Source organism: Scyliorhinus canicula, chromosome 20 (assembly GCF_902713615.1).
Source record: "Scyliorhinus canicula chromosome 20, sScyCan1.1, whole genome shotgun sequence".
Taxonomy (NCBI): Eukaryota; Metazoa; Chordata; class Chondrichthyes; order Carcharhiniformes; family Scyliorhinidae; genus Scyliorhinus; species Scyliorhinus canicula.
In genome coordinates, this window is record NC_052165.1 from 85,855,557 (window position 1) to 85,878,376 (window position 22,820).

At 50.0% G+C, this 22,820-nt stretch overlaps 2 protein-coding genes across 2 annotated transcripts in view; both read right to left on the reverse strand.

Moving 5' to 3' along the window:
- LOC119955277 (F-actin-monooxygenase MICAL2-like) overlaps positions 1 to 8,287 on the reverse strand; it is a 201,203-nt gene extending 192,916 nt beyond the window's left edge. The window contains exon 1 of the mRNA XM_038781348.1: positions 7,975 to 8,287. The gene's annotated coding sequence lies outside the window, so the exon portion shown is untranslated. The remainder of the gene's footprint in view (positions 1 to 7,974) is intronic.
- LOC119954782 (cytidine and dCMP deaminase domain-containing protein 1-like) overlaps positions 1 to 22,820 on the reverse strand; it is a 196,371-nt gene that overhangs the window by 13,084 nt on the left and 160,467 nt on the right. The gene's annotated exons all lie outside the window — the stretch shown is intronic.

The window sequence follows — 22,820 nt, forward strand, 5'->3', positions numbered from 1 at the left end:
AATGCTGGCACACCAACTGCGAAAGAGGGAGGCGGCCAGGGAAATCGGGGGAGTAAAGAATAAGGAGGGTGACATGGTCTTGGATCCCGGGGGGATGAACGGAGTCTTTAAGGAATTCTATAGTAAACTATACGAGTCGGAACCCCGAAGGGAGCGGAAGGGATGAAGCAACTTTTGGACCAGATGAGGTTTCCAAAGCTGGAAGAGGACCTGGTGGAGGGGCTGGGGGCCCCGATTGAATTGGAGAAGATTATCAAGGGAATAGAGGGCATGCAATCGGGTAAAGCCTCGGGGCTGGACCGTTACCAGGTAGAATTCTACAATAAATTTTCGGCAAACATCGAGCCCCTCCTGATGAGGATGTCCAATGAGGCTAGAGAGAAAAGAACCCTCCCCCCAACAATGTCACAGGCTTTGATCTCACTCATTCTTAAACGAGGGAAGGACTCGGAACATTGCGGGTCATACAGGCCGATTTCGCTGTAAAAGGCTGGCAACTCAACACCAATGTCTGGAGACTTTTGAATATTATTATGAGGCCCTCAGAGGGAGGGGAGGCAGAGGTGGTGACAGCGATGGACACAGAGAAAGCCTTTGACCGGGTGGAGTGGGAGTACCTGTGGGAAACGCTGGGGAGGTTCGGGTTTGGTGAGGGCTTTATTGGATGGGTGAAATTGCTGTACCAGGCGCCTGTAGCAAGTGTATGTACAAACCAGCTGAGGTCGGGGTACTTCGAGCTTCACCGGGGAATGAGGCAGGGGTGTCCCCTCTCCCCGTTACTATTTGGCCCAGCTATAGAACCACTAGCTATGGCGCTTCGAGAGCCTCGAGGAACTGGCGGGGACTGGTTCAGCAGGGGGGGTGGAACATCGGATCTCGCTATATGCGGATGATTTGCTCCTGTACATTTCGGACCCTGTGGAGGGGATGGGGGAGGTTCTGTGGATCCTGAGGGATTTTGGTAGCTTTTCAGGTTACAAACTGAACATGGGGAAGAGCGAGTTGTTTGTGATCCAGGCCAAGGGGCAGGGGGAGAGACTGAAAGAGCTGCCACTCAGGATTGTAGAGAAAAGTTTTCGTTACCTGGGTATACAGGTGGCCTGGAAATGGGATGCCCTGCACAGGCTCAACCTGACCCGGTTGGTGGAGCAAATGGAAAGGGACTTTAAAAGGTGGGACATGTTCCCGCTGTCACTGGCAGGGAGGGTGCAGACAGTGAAAATGACTGTCCTCCCCAGATTTTTGTTTGTTTTTCAGTCCCTCCCCAGCTTTATCCCTAAGGCCTTTTTTAAGCGGGTGAGTAGGATCATTACGGTCTTTGTGTGGGCGAATAAGACCCCGCGAGTAAGAAGATCGCTTTTGGAGCGCAGTCGTGGGGGTTGGCACTGCTGAACTTTCGCAACTACTACTGGGCAGCCAATATAGCTATGGTTAGGAAGTGGGCGATGGGGGGGGGCAGCGGCATGGGAGCAGCTGGAGGCGGCATCATGTAAAGGTACTAGTCTGGGAGCTTTGATAACGGCTCCTTTGCCGTTCTCGCCGGCCCGTTACTCCACACGTCCGGTGGTGGTGGCGACACTGCAGATCTGGGGACAGTGGAGGAGGTACAAGAGGGTGGAGGGAGCGTCAGTCTGGACCCGATATGTAACAACCACAGGTTTGTCCCGGGTAGGATGGATGGTGGGTTCCAGAGCTAGCAGAAGGCAGGCATCAGAAGGATGGGAGATCTGTTCATAAATGTAAGCTTTCCCAGTTTGAAGGCACTAGAGGACAAATTTAGTCTGCCGCCAGGAAACGCCTTTAAATATCTGCAAGTACGAGCCTTTCTGAAAAAACAGGTAGTGGCCTTTCCGAAGCTGCCGCCACTGAGGATACAGGACAGGGTGGTCTCCGGCACCTGGGTGGGGGAGGGGAGGGTGTGGGATATCTACCAGGATCTACAGGAGGCGGAGGAAATCCCAGTGGAGGAGCTCAAGGGCAAGTGGGAGGAGGAGCTAGGTGAGGAGTTGGAAGCGGGTCTGTGGGCAGAGGTCCTGGGCAGGGTTAATTCCTCCTCATCATGTGCCAGGCTCAGTCTAATTCAATTTAAGATGGTCCACCTGGCACACATGACGGCAACAAGAATGAGCACGTTTTTTGGGGTAGAAGACAGTTGTATGAGGTGCAAGGGCAGCCCTGCAAACCATGTCGACATGTTTTGGGCATGCCCGGAGCTTAGTGTTCTGGCAAGGGTTCTCGAGGGCAATGTCCAAGGTGCTTAACACACTGGGTGGTGCCGAGTCCAGAGATAGCGATCTTTGGAGTGTCAGAAGACCCGGAGGTTCAGGGGGCGAAAGAGGCCGACGTCTTGGCCTTTGCCTCCCGAGTGATGCGACCATCAATTCACTCGAGGCAAGAGTAGAAGTAAACCGTGGCTTTAATCAACTTAGAACAGTGTCTGCCTGCGACTGATCCAATACTGAGAACCGCCTACAGGTCGACTGCTCTTTATACCTCCCTTCAAGTGGAGGAACCATGGGCGGAGCCCATACAGGCCCCAACATGTTCCCCTATGGATAACGCCATACAATGGCCCATAGGACAAGCCCACAAGGGCAACAGCATAGCACAGATACAAGTACAAGGGTAACAGCACAGATACAAATACACTGGTGGATTATTGGCATAATACATTCACCACACCTAGTAGCCTGGAGACAGATTTTATTAATGTGGAGGGACTTGAAGCCCCCGAGTGTAGAGACTTGGGTTAACGACATGGCTGGGTTTCTCAGCCTCGAGAAAATAAAGTTTGCCTTAAGAGGGTCTACGCTAGGGTTCTCTCGGAGGTGGCAGCCGTTCGTCGACTTTCTCGGGGAACGGGGAAAATGAAAATGTCAGCAGCAGCAATCCGTGGGTGGGGGGGGGGGGGTGGTGAGTGCTTCATTAGGATGGTGTGGGAAGACTGGGTCGCGTGGCATAATGTCTATTTAATTGTTATTGTATATTCTCCTTTTGCACAATGTTAATGTTCACTCTAGTTTGTGTTGTTATTATGGTTACTACTGTTTTATTATGAAAAACTATGCAAAACCTTAATAAAAATGCTTAAAAAATAAACAAATAGGTTTAGGTTGGGTACGGGGATAGGGTGGAGGTTCGGGCTTAGGTAGGGTGCTCTTTCCAAGGACCAGTGCAGACACGAAGGGCTGAATGGCCTCCTTCTGCACTGTAAATTCTATGATTCTATGATTCGGTCTCTACCCCTCACTGACCCCTTCCCCTTACTGATCTTCCCACTCACTAACCCCTCCCCTCAATGACCACTGACCCACCTTCATTGACCCCCTTCATTTTCCTTTGCCCTCCTCAAGCTCCCTCCCTCATTGGCCCCTCCCCTTCTCTCCCAAACACCCTCACCACTCTCCTCCCCACCTTCCGTCTCTGAATTGGTATTGCCTCAGGCAGCCCATCAGCAAAGACCATATAACATATGGGCAGCTCCAGCACCATCATCTGATCAAAGGAAAATCACTGGAATGGGAGGGAGAGTAAATGGGAAGATGTGGGTGGAGCGGGGAGATATGGGTGGAGCTAGAGAATGTGGGAGGTACTTGGAGATGTGGGAGGATCTATGGGATGCGGGTGGAGCTGAGTGTTGTGGGTGGAGCTCAGATGTGGGAGGAGCTAGGAGATGTGGGAGGAGCTGGGAGATGTGGGAGGAGCTAGGAGATGTGGGAGGGGCTCGGAGATGTGGGAGGAGCTGGAATTTGCAAGAAGAGCTAGGAGATAATAATAATAATCGCTTATTGTCACAAGTAGGCTTCAATGAAATTACTGTGAAAAGACCCTAGTCACCACATTCTGGCGCCTGTTCGGGGTGGCCGGTACGAGATGTGGAAGGAGCTGGAGATGTGGGAGGAACTGGGAGATGTGGGAGGAGCTGGGTGATGTGGAAGGAGCTGGGAGATGTGGGAGGAGCTGGGAGATGTGGGAGGAGCTGGGAGATGTGGGCAGAGATCAGAGATGTGGGAGGAGCTGGGAGATGTGGGAGCTGGGAGATGTGGGAGGAGCTGGCAGATGTGGGAGGAGCTGTGAGATGTGGGAGGAGCCAGGAGATGTGGGAGGAGCTGGGAGATGTGGGCAGTGATCAGAGATGTGGGAGGAGCTGGGAGATGTGGGAGGAGCTGGGAGATGTGGGAGGAGCTGGGATATGTGGGAGGAGCTGGGAGATGTGGGAGGAGCTGAGAGATGTGGGAGTGATTGTTCATGAATACGTAGAACATAGAACATAGAACTGTACAGCACAGAACAGGCCCTTCGGCCCTTGATGTTGTGCCGAGCAATGATCACCCTACTCAAACCCACGTATCCACCCTATACCCGTAACCCAACAACCCCCCTTAACCTTACTTCCTAGGACACTACGGGAATTTAGCATGGCCAATCCACCTAACCCGCACATCTTTGGACTGTGGGAGGAAACCGGAGCACCCGGAGGAAACCCACGCACACACGGGGAGGACGTGCAGACTCCACACAGACAGTGACCCAGCCGGGAACCGAACCTGGGACCCTGGAGCTGTGAAGCATTTATGCTAACCACCATGCTACCGTGCTGAGGGTTTTCAAACTTGGGAACCTGTATGGACAGTGGAGGAGTGTGAAATATTCCACGGAGTAAACACAGTGAGAGAGGAAGTATTAAAGGGTTCAACATATTTGACAGTGGATAAATCCCCAGGCCCAGATGAAATTTATCTCGGGCTGTGGGGAGAAACAAGAGGAAGTAACAGTGGCTCCAACCATCATTTTCCAGGTCATCTATGGCTCCAGGAATAGTGGCAGAGGGCTTGAGGCCAGCTCACAGAGTTTACAAAGGGAAAGGGACAAACCGTTAATTGCAGACCAGTCAGTCTGACCTCAGCTCTGGTCAAATTATTGGAGAAAATTCTGAAACAAATTAAAGTAGTTTGCCCTGGTGGAGAATTCTAGAACTGGACTCAAGGTAAGAGGCAGAAGGTGTAGAGGGGATATAAGGAAGAACGTTTTTTTATGCAGAGGGTAGTGGGTGTCTGGAATTCGCTGCCCGAGTTGGTGGTGGAGGCAGAGACCCTAAACTCTTTTAAAAAGTACCTGGATCTCCACCTTAAGTGCTCTAAGCTACTGTGGGCTGTGTGCGGGAATGTGGGGTTAGAAAGGGCAGCACGGTGGCGCAGTGGTTAGCATTGCTGCCTCACGGCGCCGAGGTCCCAGGTACGATCCTGGCTCTGGGTCACTGTCCGTGTGGAGTTTGCACATTCTCCCCGTGTTTGCGTGGGTTTCACCCCCACAGCCCAAAGATGTGCAGGGTAGGCGGATTGGCCACGCTAAATTTCCCCTTATTTGGAAAAAATGAATTGGGTACTCTAAATTAATAATAAAAAGAAAGGGCAACTGAGTGTCCTCGGGCTGGCATGGACAAGATGGGCTGAATGGCCTCATTCTGTGCTGTAACTTTTCTATGATTCTAAGTTAAACCTTCGTTTTGAAAGACACAGATCAATGAAAGAGAGTCTGTGCAGATTTAAGAGCAGATCATGTTTGACTAAAATAATTGAAATCGTCGAGGAGGTAACAAAGTGAGTTCATGAGGGTGGCCTGTTTGATAAAGTCCCACTTGGCAGGTTGGTCAGTAAATTAAACATGCGTGGGCTCCAAGGGCCGTCGGCTGGATTAAAATTGACTCAGAGACAAAGGGTAAAGGATTTTCAAAGCACAGAAGAGTGTCTTTAATTAATTAAAAACTGTTCGGGTAGAGTGCAGGGTGTGTGTGTGGGTGTGTGTGTGGGTGTGTGTGTGTGTGGGGGGGGGGGGGGGGGGGAATGGAGGGTGGTGTGGGGTGTTCCACAGCTATTAAGATACCAAACTAGGCCCCAACATTTGTTCGGATATCGGACAAGACCAATAGGTATATTTTATGTTGAAACAAACTTTAAATTAAAAACAGAATTAACCACATTAACAACAAATAAATAGTTAATAGTTAAACAGCTCTTAAAAACAAGGAAAAACTTGAACTTACTATCTATACCTGCTAGTAACTCCAATTAAGCAACCCAATACAGTTCAAATGCCACTTATAGAACATAGACAACTTCCTGGGTCTGTATCCCTCTATTCCCATCCTATTCATGTATTTGCCAAGCTGCCCCTTAAATGTCACTATCGTCCCTGCTTCCACAACCTCCTCCGGCAGCGAGTTCCAGGCACCCACTACCCTGTAAAAAAACTTGCCTCGTACATCTCCACTAAACCATGCCCCTCACATCTTAAACCTATCTCCTTTCGTAATTGACCCCTCTACCCTGGAGAAAAGCCTCTGACTATCCACTCTGTCTATGCCCCTCATAATTTTGTAGACCTCAAACAGGTCGTCCCTAAACCTCCATCGTTCCAGTGAGAACAAAGCGAGTTTATTCAACCTCTCCTCATAGCTAATGCCCCCATACCAGGCAACATCCTGGTAAATCTCTTCTGCACCCTCTCTAAAGCCCCCACATCCTTCTGGTAGTGTGGCGACCAGAATTGAACATGATACTCCCAAGTATGGCCTAACCATGGTTCTATTCAGCTGCAACATGACTTGCCAATTCTTATACTCAATGCCCCGGCCAATGAAGGCAAGCATGCTGTATGCCTTCTTGACTACCTTCTCCATCTGTGTTGCCCCTTTCAGTGACCTGTGGACCTGTACACCTAGATCTCTCTGACTTTCAATACTCTTGAGGGTTCTACCATTCACTGTATATTCCCTATCCTGCATTAGACTTTCCAAAATGCATTACCTCACATTTGTCCAGATTAAGCTCTATCTGCCATCTCTCCGCCCAAGTCTCCAAATGATCTAAATCCTGCTGTATCCTCTGACAGTCCTCATCGCTATCCATAATTCCACCTACCTTTGTGTTGTCTGCAAACTTACTAATCAGACCAGTTACATTTTCCTCCAAATCATTTATATATACTACGAACAGTAAAGGTCCCAGCACTGATCCCTGCGGAAGTCACAGCCCTCCAATTAGAAAAGCACCCTTCCATTGCTACTCTCTGCCTTCTATGACTTAACCAGTTCTGAATCCACCTTGCCAGCTCACCCCTGATCCCGTGTGACTTCACCTTTTGTACCAGTCTACCATGAGGGACCTTGTCAAAGGCCTTACTGAAGTCCATATAGACAACATTCACTTCCCTACCTGCATCAATCATCTTTGTGACCTCCTCGAAAAACTCTATCAAGTTAGTAAGACACGACCTCCCGTTTGCAAAACCATGCTGCCTCTCAGTAATACGTCCATTTGCTTCCAAATGGGAGTAGATCCTGTCTCAAAGAATTCTCTCCAGTAATTTCCCTACCACTGACGTAAGGCTCACCAGCCTGTAGTTTCCTGAATTATCTTTGCTACCCTTTTAAACATTGGCTATTCTCCAGTCCTCCGGGACATCACATGAAGAGAGTGAGGATCCAAAGATTTTTGTCAAAGCCTCAGCAATTTCCTCTCTAGCCTCCTTCAGTATTCTGGGGTAGATCCCTTCCGGCCCTGGGGACTTATCTATCTTTATATTTATCAAGACGCCCAACACCTCGTCTTTTTGGATCTCAATGTGACCCAGGCTATCTACACACCTTTCTCCAGACTCAACATCCATCAATTCCTTCTCTTTGGTGAATACTGATGCAAAGATTGGATAGGCTGGGGTTGTTTTCATTGAGACAAAGGAGGCTGAGGGGAATCCTAACTGAGTGTTTAAGATGATGAGGTCTGGATAGAGTGGATGGATTTAGTGGAGAGGTCAATAACATACAATTGGGTTAGCAGGGAGTTGAGGAATACTGATTTTCGTGCAGAAGATAGTGAGGTTGGAAACATTTACTGAAAGAAAGGTAGAGATAGAAATCTTTAACACATCTTAAAAAAACCTCGACATACAATTGAGGTGCGGTAAAATACTGACCATGGACCAAGAACTGGATCGTGGGAATAGGATGGTAAGTTCCTTTTTGCCTGGCATGTAAATGATGGGCTGAATGGCCCCTTTCTGTGTTTTAAATTTCTTTGATCTCTTCTGTCTTCACATCAGAATAAAGTGCCTTGGATTGACTCTCACAGGCTTGTCGCTTCTCCCTGCATCAACGGGTCAATGGGTCAGGACAGCATTAGACTCACTCACCCATTCCCAGCTGGACCTCCGAACTATTGGACCCCTGACAGAAAAACAAGGAAGTGATAATCTTTCTCACCAGGTTCTGTATGATCAGACCAATCTGCTTGGCAGTGTGGAGGAGGGTGGGGAGCACCCGTACTGGAGGCCTATGGGTGACGTCACAAACACTGACATCAAGACATCAACATCACAAACCCCACCAGCCCCCAGCCACTTTCACCAGCTCTACATCTCACTCATTGCTGCAATCAAATCTAACATTTCAACTCGAGCAAAGATGGCACCCCAGTGAGGGGAAATGGAGGTGTGGCGGGGGGGGGGGGGGGGGGGGGGGAATGCGGAGTGAGGGCGGGGTCAGAGTTAAGGGAACTGAGCGAATGTCAAATGTATGTGGAGACAAAGTGTGAGGGAACTGATTTGTGGTCGGGAGGGGAGGTGAGTGAGGGGTAATGGAAGGGGGCTTTGAGTGGGGTGTGTCCAAGTGAGGCGGGTCAGAGTGAGAAGGGTGTTTAAAGTGAGGGAGGGGTTAGAATGAAGGGGTTTGGTGGAAGAGGCTAGAGTGAAGGGGGAATAGTTTTGAGAGAGAGGATTGAGTGGGTACATACGTATTTGGAGCAATGGTCGGTAATTCAGCGCTTCGAACCTGCTCCGCCATTCAATCAGAGCATGAGTTGCAGCTTCCAGAGAGAATTTGGGGCATCACCTATCATTCCCCAGCAAACCAATACCACAATATTGGTTAGCACTGCTGCCTCACAACACCAGGGACCCGGCTTCAATTCTGGCCGTGGTTGACTGGAGTTTGCACTTTCTCCCCGTGTCTGCGTGGGTTTCCCCAGGGTGTTCCAGTTTCCACCGATGGTCCGAAGATTTTAAAAATAAATTTAGAGGACTCAATTATTTTTAGCCGATTAAGGGCCAATTCAGCGTGGCCAATCCACCTCCTCTGCACATCTTTGGGCTGTGGGGGGTGACACCCACGCAGACACGGGGAGAATGTGCAAACTCCACACTGACAGTAACCTGGGGCAGGGATCGAACTCGTGTCCTTGGCAGCATAGTTCAGCAGTGCTCAGTACTGTGCCACCGTGCCGCCGCCCCCCCCCCCCCCCCAGTCCAAAGATATGAAGGTTAAGTTTAAAAAAAAAATTTTTATTGGCATTTTTTGAAAAATGTATAGCAACAGAATAATAATAATAATAATAATAAACAACCCCCAGCACCCGTAACAACGCATGTAACGAACCCCCCCACCCCCTCCAAACCCAATAAACAACAAAATAAATTAACAATAAGCAAATTAACTTAAACAATACCCCCCTGAGACCCTCCCCCTTCCCCCCTCCCCCCCTGGGTTGCTGCTGCTGCTGACATAGTTCCTTATCGTTGAGCCAGAAAGTCGAGGAAAGGCTGCCACCTCTTAAAGAACCCTTGTACCGACCCCCTCAGGGCGAATTTGACCCTCTCCAGCTTAATGAATCCCGCCATGTCATTGATCCAGGTCTCCACGCTCGGAGGTCTCGCATCTTTCCACCCAACCCCAAATATCGCGAGTCCCCAGCCTGGCTTGACCCTGGACCCTACCACCCTCGACACCGTCCTCGCCACCCCCTGCCAGAATTCCCCCAGTGCCGGGCATGCCCAAAATATATGGGCATGGTTTGCTGGGCTCCCCGAACACCTAATGAACCTGTCCTCACCCTCAAAAAACTTGCTCATCCTCGTCCCGGACATATGAGCCCTGTGCAGTACCTTGAACTGGATGAGGCTAAGCCTCGCACAAGAAGAGGAGTTCACCCTCTCCAGGGCGTCCGCCCATGTCCCCTCCTCAATCTGCTCCCCCAGCTCCACTTCCCACTTATCCTTCAGCTCCTCTACCGACGCCTCCTCCACCTCCTGCATCACCTGGTAGATGTCAAACACCTTCCCATCCCCGACCCACACCCCCGAAAGCACCCGATCCCTTACGCCCCGTGGGGCAGCGAAGGGAACCCCTCCACCTGCCGCCTAGCAAACGCCTTGACCTGAAGGTACCTGAATATATTCCCCGGGGGGAACTCAAACTTCTCCTCCAGTTCACCCAGGCTCGCAAACCTCCCGTCAATGAACAGGTCTCCCAACTTCCTAATGTCCGCCCTGTGCCACCCCAGGAACCCGCCATCAATGTTCCCGGGGACAAACCGGTGCTTCCCCCGCAGCGGGGCCTCCACCGAGCTCCCCACTTCCCCCCTGTGTCGCCTCCACTGCCCCCAAATTTTGAGGGCGGCCGCCACCACTGGGCTCGTAGTGTACCTCTTTGGAGGGAGCGGCAACGGCGCCGTTACCAGTGCCTTCAGGCTCGTGCCTTCACAGGACGCCATCTCCAACCGTTTCCATGCTGCCCCCTCCCCATCCATTACCCACTTGCGTACCATCGAGACATTAGCCGCCCAATAGTACCCAGAGAGGTTGGGCAGCGCCAGCCCCCCTCTATCCCTGCCCCGCTCCAAAAAGACCCTCCTCACCCTCGGAGTCCCATGCACCCAAACAAATCCCAGAATGCTGCTGTTCACCATCCTAAAAAAGGCCCTCGGAATGAAAATGTGGAGGCACTGAAACAAATACAAAAACCTCGGGAGCACCGTCATTTTAACGGACTGTACTCTACCCGCCAACGACAGCGGCAGCATGTTCCACCTTTTAAACTCCTCCTCCATCTGCTCCACCAACCTAGTAAAATTAAGCTTGTGCAGAGTCCCCCAACTCCTAGCCACCTGAACCCCCAGGTACCTAAAACTCCTCACCGCCCTCTTTAGCGGGAGCCTATCAATCCCATCCTCCTGATCTCCCGGGTGTATGACAAACAGCTCACTCTTGCCCAGGTTCAATTTATATCCCGAGAAACTCCCGAACTCAGCAAGAATCTCCATCACCTCCGGCATTCCCCCAACCGGGTCTGCTACATACAGCAGCAAGTCATCTGCATAAAGCGAGATTCGGTGCTCCTCCCCACCCCGCACCAAACCCCTCCACCTCCCCGACTCCCTGAGAGCCATGGCAAGAGGCTTAATTGCCAATGCACAAAAGCAGGGGCACCCCTGCCTCGTCCCACGGTGGAGCCTGAAGTACTCGGACCTCCTCCCATTTGTCGCTACACTCGCCATCGGGGCCTCGTACAGCAACCTCACCCATTTAATAAACCCCACCCCAAACCCGAACCTCTCTAACACCTCCCACAAGTACCCCCACTCAACCCTATCAAAGGCCTTCTCCGCATCCAATGCCACCACAATCTCCGCCTCTCCTTCTGCCGCCGGCATCATTATCACATTTAGCAGCCTTCGCACGTTAGTGTTCAGTTGCCTCCCCTTCACAAAACCCGTCTGATCTTCATGTATCACCCCCGGCACACAGTTCTCTATTCTAGTGGCCAAGATCTTCGCCAGCAACTTGGCGTCCACATTCAGCAGTGAAATTGGCCTATGTGATTCACACTGCAAGGGGTCCTTATCTCGCTTCAGGATCAGGGAAATAAGCGCCCGTGACATCGTCGGGGGCAAAACTCCCCCCTCCCATGCCTCGTTAAAGGTCCGAACCAACAGGGGGCCCAACAGGTCCGCGTATTCCTTATAAAATTCAACCGGGAACCCATCCGGTCCCGGTGCCTTCCCCGACTGCATGTGGCCAATCCCACTGACCAGCTCCTCCAACTCGATTGGCGCCCCTAGTCCCTCCACCTGCTCCTCCTTGGAAATCGCAGCCTGTTCAAAAAGCTCTCCATTCTACCCCCCCCCCCCCCCCCCCCCCCCCCCCCCCCCCCCCAACCACCACCACCACCGGCGGCTCCGACCGGTACAGTTCCCTGTAGAAGTCCCTAAAGACCCCATTGACCTCTGCCCCCTGCTGCACCACATTCCCATCCCTATCCTTCACTCCACCAATCTCCCTAGCTGCGTCCCGCTTGCGAAGCTGATGCGCCAGCATCCTGCTCGCCTTCTCTCCATACTCGCAGACCGCTCCCTGCGCCTTCCTCCACTGTGTCTCCGCCTTTCTGGTGGTCAATAAATCAAACTTGGCCTGCAGGCTACGCTGCTCCCCCAGCAGTCCCTCCTCCGGGGCCTCTGCATATCTCCTATCTACACTCAACAGCTCCACCACCAGTCTCTCCCTCTCCCTCCTCTCCCCCTCTCCCTATGGGCTCTGATGGAGATCAGTTCTCCCCTGATCACTGCCTTCAGAGCCTCCCACACCATCCCCACCCGGACCTCCCCAGTATCATTGACCTCGAGGTACCCCTCGATACATCCCCGGACCCTCCTACACACGTCCCCATCAGCCAACAACACCACGTCCAGACGCCAAAGCGGGCGCTGGTCCCGCACCTCCCCCATCTCCAGATCCACCGAATGCGGAGCATGGTCCGAAATCGCTATGACCGAATATTCGGCCTCCTCCACCCTCGGGACCAGTCCCCGACTCAGGACAAAGAAATCAATGCGGGAATAAACCCTGTGTACGTGGGAGAAAAAAGAGTACTCCTGAGCCCTCGGCCTCCCAAACCTCCAGGGATCCACTCCTCCCATCTGGTCCATAAACCCCCTCAACACATTGGCAGCCGCCGGCCTCCTGCCTGTCCTTGAACTAGAACGATCCAGTAGGGGATCCAGCAACGTATTGAAGTTCCCCCCCATGATCAGGCCCCCCACCTCCAGGTCAGGAATGCGGCCCAACATAAGCCTCATGAAACCAGCATCATCCCAATTTGGGGCGTATACATTTACCAACACCACCCTCTCCACCTGCAGCTTACTGCTCACCATCACATACCTGCCGCCACTATCAGCCACCACCTCAGACGCCTCAAACGCCACCCTCTTCCCCACCAGGATCACCACCCCCTGGTTCTTCGCATCGAGCCCTGAATGGAAAACCTGCCCCACCCACCCCTTCCTCAGACGGACCTGGTCCGCCACCTTCAGGTGAGTCTCCTGAAGCATGGCCACGTCCGCCTTCAGCCCCTTCAGATACGAAAACACCCAGGCCCGCTTAACCGGCCCATTCAACCCCCTCACGTTCCACTTGATCAGCCGGATCAGGGGGCACCCCGCTCCCCTCCCCTGTCGACTAGCCATGGCCCATCGACTGCTCGCCCCAGGCCAGCACCCATTCAGCCCGTTTCCCACGGCGATAGAACCTCACCCCGACCCCCCCCCCCCCCCCCCCCCCCGACCCACAGCAGCTCCTCCTTGGCCAATCCAGCAGCAACCCGGTACCCCCCCCCCCCCAAGGCTAGGACCCCTCCTAGCCGCGACGCTCCCTCCGTAGTACTCCCGTGAGCCAGCTGACTTTTGCTGACCCCGGCAGCTCCCGCCCTAACTCCGACCCCATCTGATATGGGGTCCCCCCTCGTCCCCTGCATCAGCTCCTGGGCACCGCTTCAGCGCGGAAAACAGATCCGATATCCACGTCCCTTGTCACCAGCTCCACCCCCCTCGTCCCGCAGCGCGGGAAACCAGAGGAAAGCCCGCGCTTTCACACTGCCCCACCCCACCCCCCCAATGCAGCTCCCAAATTGCAGCCCCAACCCATCCACCAACCCCGTACAAACAAAAACAGGTCAACCACAAACCCTGATACCCCCTTAAGACACAAAACCATAACCAACATTATCCAAACGCGTGATTTAGAACATAGAATATAGACCACTATGCGCAGTACGGGCCCTTCGGCCCTCGATGTTGCGCCGACCTGTGAAACCATCTGAAGCCTATCTGACCTACACTATTCCATTTTCATCCATATGTCTATCCAGTGACCACTTAAATGCCCTTAAAGTTGGCGAGTCTACTACTGTTGCAGGCAGGGCGTTCCACACCCCTACTACTCTCTGAGTAAAGAAACTGCCTCTGATATCTGTCCTATATCTATCACCCCTCAATTTAAAGCTATGTCCCCTCGTGTTGGTCATCACCATCCGAGGAAAAAGACTCTCACTGTCCACCCTATCTAACCCTCTGACTATCTTATATGTCTCTATTAAGTCACCTCTCAGCCTTCTCCTCTCTAACGAAAACAACCTCAATTCCCTGAGCCTTTCCTCGTAAGACCTTCCCTCCATACCAGGCAACATCCTAGTAAATCTCCTCTGAACCCTTTCCAAAGCTTCCACATCCTTCCTATAATGTGGTGACCAGAACTGCACGCAGTACTCCAGGTGCGGCCGCACCAGAGTTGTGTACAGCTGCAGCATGACCTTGTTGTTCCGAAACTCAATCCCCCTGCTTATAAAGGCTAGCACACCATATGCCTTCTTAACAGCCCTATTAACCTGGGTGGCAACTTTCAGGGATTTAAGTACCTGGATGCCGAGATCTCTCTGTTCATCTACACTACCAAGAATCTTGCCATTAGCCCAGTACTCTGCATTCCTGTTACTCCTTCCAAAGTGAACCACCTCACACTTTTCCGCATTAAACTCCATCTGCCACCTCTCAGCCCAGCTCTGCAGCTTATCTATGTCCCTCTGTATCCTATAACATCCTTCAGCACTATCCACAACTCCACCGACCTTCGTGTCATCTGCAAATTTACTAACCCATCTTTCTACAGCCTCTTCCAGGTCATTTATAAAAATGACAAACAGCAGTGGCCCCAAAACAGATCCTTGCGGTACACCACTAGTAACTGAACTCCAGGATGAACATTTTCCATCAACCACCACCCTCTGTCTTCTTTCAACTAGCCAATTACTGATCCAAACCGCTAAATCACCTTCAATTCCATACTTCCTTATTTTCTGCAATAGCCTACCGTGGGGAACCTTATCAAACGCCTTACTGAAATCCAGATACACCACATCAACAGCTTTACCCTGATCCACCTGTTTGGTCACCTTCTCAAAAAACTCAATAAGGATTGTGAGGCATGACCTACCCTTCACAAAACCGTGTTGACTATCGCTAATCAACTTGTTCTTTTCAAGATGATTATAAACCCTATCTCTTATAACCTTTTCCAACATTTTACCCACAACTGAAGTAAGGCTCACAGGTCTATAATTACCAGGGTTGTCTCTACTCCCCTTCTTGAACAAGGGGACAACATTTGCTATTCTCCAGTCTTCCGGCACTATTCCTGTCGACAAAGACGACATAAAGATCAAGGACAAAGGCTCTGCAACCTCCTCCCTGGCTTCCCAGAGAATCCTAGGGTAAATCCCATCTGGCCCAGGGGACTTATCTATTTTGACATTTTCCAAAATTGCTAACACCTCCTCCTTTTGAACCTCAATTCCATCTAGCCTGGTCGACTGAACCTGAGTGTTCTCCTCGACAACATTGTCTTTCTCCAGTGTAAACACTGACGAAAAATATCCATTTAACGCTTCCCCTATCTCCTCTGATTCCACACACAACTTTCCACTACTATCCTTGATTGGCCCTAATCTTACTCTAGTCATTCTTTTGTTCCTGATATACTTATAGAAAGCCTTAGGATTTTCCTTGATCCTATCCGCCAACGACTTTTCGTGTCCTCTCCTCACTCTTCTTAACTCTCCCTTTAGGTCCTTCCTGGCTAACTTGTAACTCTCAAGTGCCCTAACTGAGCCTTCATGTCTCATCCTAACATAAGCCTTCTTCTTCCCCTTGACAAGTGCTTCAACTTCCTTAGTAAACCACGGTTCCCTTGCTCGACAACTTCCTCCCTGCCTGACAGGTACATACTTATCAAGGACACGCTGTAGCTGTTCCTTGAAAAAGCTCCACATTTCGATTGTACCCATCCCCTGCAGTTTCCTTCCCCATCCTATACATCCTAAATCTTGCCGAATAGCATCATAATTGCCTTTCCCCCAGCTATAATTCTTGCCTTGCGGTATATACCTATCCCTGCCCATTGCTAAAGTAAACATAACCGAGTTGTGATCACTATCACCAAAGTGCTCACCTACATCTAAATCTAACACCTGGCCGGGTTCATTACCCAGTACCAAATCCAATGTGGCCTCGCCCCTTGTTGGCCTGTCTACATAATGTGTCAGAAAACCCTCCTGCACACACTGCACAAAAACTGACCCATCTATAGTACTTGAACTATAGTATTTCCAGTCAATATTTGGAAAGTTAAAGTCCCCCATAACAACTACCCTGTTACTCTCGCTCCTGTCGAGAATCATCTTTGCAATCCTTTCCTCGACATCTCTGGAACTATTCGGAGGTCTATAGACAACTCCCAACAGGGTGACCTCTCCTCTACTGTTCCTAACCTCGGCCCATACTACCTCAGTAGACGAGTCCTCAAGTGTCCTTTCTATCGCCGTAATACTTTCCTTGATTAACAATGCCACACCCCCCCCTCTTTTACCATCTTCTCTGTTCTTACAGAAACATCTAAATCCTGGAACCTGCAACAACCATTCCTGTCCCTGCTCTACCCATGTCTCCGAAATCGCCACAACATCGAGATCCCAGGTACCAACCCATGCTGCAAGCTCACCCACCTTATTCCGGATGCTCCTGGCGTTGAAGTAGACACACTTCAAACCAGCGTCCTGCTTGCCGGTGCCCTCTTTCGAACTTTTAACCCTATCCCTGACCTCACTACTCTCAACATCCTGTACACTGGGACTACAATTTAGGTTCCCATCCCCCTGCTGAATTAGTTTAAACCCCCCCGAAGAGCACTAGCAAATCTCCCCCCCAGGATATTGGTACCCATCTGGTTCAGGTGAAGACCATCCTGTTTGTAGAGGTCCCACCTACCCCAGAATGAGCCCCAATTATCCAGGAAACCAAAACCCTCCCTCCTGCACCATCCCTGTAGCCACGTGTTCAACTCCTCTCTCTCCTTATTTCTCACTTCACTAGTACGTGGGACGGGTAACAACCCAGAGATAATAACTCTGTTTGTTCTAGCTCTCAGCTTCCACCCTAGCTCCCTGAATTTCTGTCTCAAATCCCCATCTCTCTTCCTAACTATGTCGTTGGTACCTATGTGGACCACGACTTGGGGCTGCTCCCCCTCCCCTTTAAGGATCCCATAAACACGATCAGAGACATCATGAACCCTGGCACCTGGGAGGCAACACACCAACCGTGAGTCTCTTTCGTTCCCACAGAACCTCCTGTCTGTTCCTCTAACTATGGAGTCCCCAATGACAAGTGCTCTGTTCCTCTTCTGCCTTCCCTTCTGAGCAACAGGGACAGACTCTGTGCCAGAGACCTGTGCCCTATTGCTTACCCCTGGTAAGTCGTCCCCCGCAACAGTATCCAAAACGGTATATTTGTTATAGAGGGGAACGACCACAGGGGATCCCTACACTGCCTGCCGGTTCCCTCTCCCTCCCCTGATGGTAACCCATCTTTTACCTGAGGTGTGACTACCTCCCTATAACTCCTCTCAATAACCTCCTCCGCCTCCCGAATGATCCGAAGTTCATCCAGCTCCAGCTCCAGGTCCCTAACGCGGCTCTCGAGGAGCTGGAGTTGGGTGCACTTCCCGCAGATGTAGTCAGAAGGGACACTAGAGGTGACCCTTTCCTCCCACATTCTGCAGGAGGAACATTCAACTGCCCTAGCCTCCATTCCCACTGAACTAACTTCCCAACTACTGAAAAATAAAAATTAAAAAAACTTGTTAGTTTAGCAATCCAACGGACAGAACTTTTTTTTTTGGTTAGAGGAGGAGGATGGGTGGGAGACACTATGTAAGTAGTGTTTTGGGTAAAGCTGTCACTCGAGAACAGACCCTTCACAAACCACCTTCAACTTACGCTGACCGCACTGCACGTACGCAAATCTCCCCGGAACAGCCAATCAGAAGCTCTGCTCTGCTGCCCCCTGCTGGATGCTTGACTTCCGGCGAACTCCTCGGGTCACTAATGCAGGTGCACCGTCAACTTACGCTGGCCGCACTGCACGTATGCAAATCTCCCCGGAACAGCCAATCAGAAGCTCTGCTCTGCTGCCTCCTTTCCTCCGGGTGCTCTGGTTCATTACACAATTCAAAGATGTACAGGTTAGAAAGATGGAGGTTGAGCGGGTGACCTGATAGAGGTCTACAAGATTATGAGGGGCATGGATAGGCAGGCACTCTTTCTCAGGGTGGGGGTGTCAGTTACCAGGGGGAATAGGTTTAAGGTCCGTGGGGCAATGTTTAGAGGAGATGTGCGAGGCAGGTTTTTTTACACAGAGGGTGGCGAGTGCCTGGAACGTGTTGTCAGGGGAGGCTGTGGAAGTAGATACTTTAACGGCGTTCAAAAGGCATCTTGACAAACACATGGATATGATGGGTGTAGAGGGATACGGCACAAGGAAGTGCTGAGGGTTTTGGCCAAGGTTGGTATCATGACCGGTACAGGCTTGGAGGGCCGAAGGGACTGTTCCTGTGCCGTATTGTTCTTTGTTCTTTGTCCTTAACACTGTCAAAGAATTTGGACAGAATGTTCCAGCCCAAACAGTAAGAAGTCTTACAACGCCAGGTTAAAGTCCAACAAATTTGTTTCAAACACGAGCTTTCAGACGCAAGACAAGACAACGAATGAACAGACATCGTGCGACAATCACCAGGCAGGAATGTTCCCTTCCAGTCGGGGAACACTTCAGCAGTCAAGGGCATTCAGCCTCTGATCTCCGTGTAAGCGTTCTCCAAGGCGATCTTCAGGACACGCGACATCGCAGAATTGCCGAGCAAAAACTTATAGCTAAGTTCCGCACGCATGAGTGCGGCCTCAACCGGGAGCTTGAATTCATGTCGCATTACATTCACCCCCCCCACCATCTGGCCTGGACTTGCAAAATCCTACCAACTGTCCTGGTTTGAGACAATTCACACCTCTTTAACCTGTGATTATCCCTCTCCCTAGATCTGTAATGATTTGATTACCTGCAAATGCTCGCATTCCAAGCATTGTCCAGCATCTCTGACTTTGTCTATATAAATGTTTCTGGATCATACCTCTCCATTCACCTGAGGAAGGAACTGCGCTCCGAAAGCTCATGTTTGAAACAAACCTGTTGGACTTTAACCTGGTGTAAGACTTTTTACTGTGCAAATAATTTAGAAGAGTTCTGTCCCTTTCTCTGCCTGTGTTCTTTGATAAAACATTAAGGATGTTCACTCTTATGTAGCCAATGTTTACATGTCACAATGGTCTACAGGGACATATAAACCCTGTTGGCACAGACGCCCCTCTGCTGACTATTTGATTAACATTAAGAAAACACAGTTGGTTAGGGAAAAGGTAGATTTCCTGCTATTCTGAATATCAGGGAAGGGTGGAGGATTAGCTTAATGCTATTAAGAAAATGTGAACAAAACCTTCACGAATTTACAGGCAACTTTGGCACTTGAAATTTGTCAAGTCTTTAACTCCTAACTTTGCAATCTCCTCTGTGCGTCCAGTGGGTGGAACCACAAGAGGTCTCTTTATCTTTTCCCCAGATGACAATTTCACGCTGCAGAACTTAAACAGAAATGTAGAGAAAGCTGTTGAACAAAGACTCAGAAATCCTGCTTAAATTTGTCTTAGAATTTCAGCGAAAGTCACAATTGGTGTATTCTGCAACAGTAAAAGTTGCAGAGAGGAGATTTTCAAAGACAGAAAGAATCATGACTATGATAGTTCAATGACTTATAAAAGCAAGGGCCCTACCAAGGTGTCACCCTATCACAATTTATACAGATATTCCTGACATTAGCGCTGCTGCCTCACAGTATCAGGGTCCCAGGTTCAATTCCGGCCTCGGGTGACTGTGTGGAGTTTGCACGTTCTCCCTGTATCTGCATGGGTTTCCTCCGGGTGCTCCGGGTTCCTCTCACAGTCCAAAGACGTGCAGGTTAGGTGGATGGGCCATGATAAATTGCCCCTTCGTGTCCAGAGGTTAGGTGGGGTTGTCGGGATTGGCCATGGGAGTGGGCCAAGGTTAGGTCCTTGGTAACACCTCAGGAATTTGCTCCCTAAAGAAACCCGAAATGAGACAGGTAAAGACTTGTTTTAAAACTAGCCTTCCCCCGATAAGACTGAAAACTCTGCTGACAATACTCGGGTTTTATTTCGGAAGCATCGTGCTATGACAGCTCATAACGATACATTTCCCCTTACCACTTCCTTTTGGCAACATTTCAATACCTCAACCTCAACCCAATTGTGTTATGAAACAGCTCTGTTATCTACCCACACAGAAACAGCGGGATACCACGATATTGTCTAAAATTCTTGAAATGAACTCAGTTTGGAAGGCGAATCAGCAGGGCAGAAGAATCTGGAGAAGGTCAAATAGACTTTAACCCTGGCTGCAATTCTCTGGGCGTTGGCATTCCCGCCGGCAGTGTACCCCTGCCCACAGGTTTCCTGGCAGCGTGGAGTGTCTCCAGTGGGAATTCCCATTGGGAAAGATGGGAACAGAGAAACACGGCACCAGCGAACGGCGCGCCACCGAGAGACACACGGCTGAGGGACCGGAGAATCCAGCCCTCTCTTCTCTCCACAGATATCCCGCATTTCTGTCTTGTTTTAGACTGGAATGTCACCGAGACCGCGAGGAACGTTTGAAATGAAAACCCGGCCATTTGGTTGTCAGCTGGTGGAGGAAACAAAACGCGAACCATGTTTTGAACAAGTCGGACATTCTTACTTCATTGACTGGACTTTGCTGAAAAATTAACTTCACACTGACAGGATTGGAAAACATCCCTGTCTGAATTGTGAAAGCCGGCTTCCCCATGACTACAATCTGCACAAACGTAGACTCATTCAATAGGATGTGGATTCTAGGTGAATCACTCCAGCAATCAAGATATTTTCGGATCTGCTTTTCCTAATGGCTATTATTTTGACTTTGGCAAGTCAAATCTATTTAGTTGTAGTGTAAATAAATGAGATTTGTTCAAAACTTAGCTTCTTGTTCTTTGTGAGACAGTACCCTTCAAAGTCATCCTCATTCAGAAAGCAAAGAATATCACTGGCCTAATTCTGCTCCTATGTCTTATGGTCTTATAAAGACAACGAGATTCTGTAGTCATTCCAACCAGGACAATTCCGGAAGCTCGTTATCAAAGATTATTCCCAGGACTCCTGGGACTGAACTTCGTGCTTGTTGGACGTGCGTGATCGGCGGGCATAGAAACGGTCGCACTGTCTGCTCCCAGCTGCAAACGTCAGGATGATGCGACTTCATGCTGGAGAGCCAATTAAACACTGAGGGGTTGGGAAATACACTGCCACTTCTAAATGGGCCGATCGAAATCAAAACTCTCTGTGCACAACCGGCAAGCGGGAAAATCAGCGTTTTAAAATTAACCCCCTCCCCGCCGTCCATAACAGATTCTCTTCAGAACAGATTGATGTCAGAGCTGTTGTGAAGTGAGTGAATCTCACATCCTCGGGATTAAGGTAAAGTCACTTTAATATCTGACAGGTATCCTCATTTTCTTTCGAAATGTGCATCTGTAACAAGTCAAGTCTGAACCTAGGAATTTCCTCTCGAAATCAGAACTAGCTCTCATTGATTTAAACTCTTCATTCAAAAGTCGAGCAGTGTTTACAATGCAGTGACCTGTCCCTGTGGATAGATAGCTCCATCTGGAGGAAGCTGGCGGGAGTTAAACAGAAGATACATCAAGCCTTGAAGAAGCATTTCAAGATTATTATTACGAAAGGGCAAATGCTGGAAAATCTCAGCAAGTCTGGCAGCATCTGTAGGGAGAGAAAAGAGCTAACGTTGCGAGTCTGATGACTCTTTGTCAAAGCTCCATTGGCAACTCCAGATTTATATTAAAAATAATTGCATTCCCTGGTTATGATAGCTAATCACTTGCTTTTGTGACAGAAGTTAATTGCTTGGTCTGTTGTGGTAGTTAATTAACTCTAGTTATGATAGTTAATTAACTCTATAGTTATGGTAGTTAATTAACTCTCTAGTTATGGTAGTTAATTAACTGCTCGGAATTTTCTCTTTTTTCCGGCAGAAGTGTTGTGGAGTCTGTCGGCCGCACTGCTGGCCTTTCCCCACAGACATTCCCCCGGCAGCTTCTCTTCACCAGTTCCCAATTGAAAAAAATGTATCAGGTCATGCCTCACAATCCTCATTGAATTCTTTGAGGATGTGACGAGACACATTGATGAAGGTCGCGCTGTGGATGTGGTGTATATGGATTTCAGAAAGGCATTTGATAAGGTTCCCCATGGTAGGCTCATTCAGAAAGTCAGGACCATGGGATACAGGGAAATTTGGCTGTCTGGATACAGAATTGGCTGGCCGAAAGAAGACAGCGAGTGGTAGTGTTGGAAAGTATTCCACCTGGAGGTTGGTGACCAGTGGTGTCCCGCAGGAATCTGTTCTGGGACCTCTGCTCTTTGTTATTTTTATAAATGACTTGGTTGAGGAAGTAGAAGGGTGGGTTAGCAAGTTTGCCAATGACACAAAGGTTGGGGGAGTTGTAGATAGTGTCGAGGGCTTTTTCCGGTTACAACAGGACATTGACAGGATGCAGAGCTGGGCTGAGAAGTGGCAGATGGAGTTCAACCCAGATAAATGGGAAGTGATTCATTTTGGAAGGGTGAATTTGAATGCTAAATACAGGGTGAAAGGCAGGATTCTTGGAAGTGTGGAGGGACAGAGGGATCTTGGGGTCCACGTACATAGATCCCTCAAAGT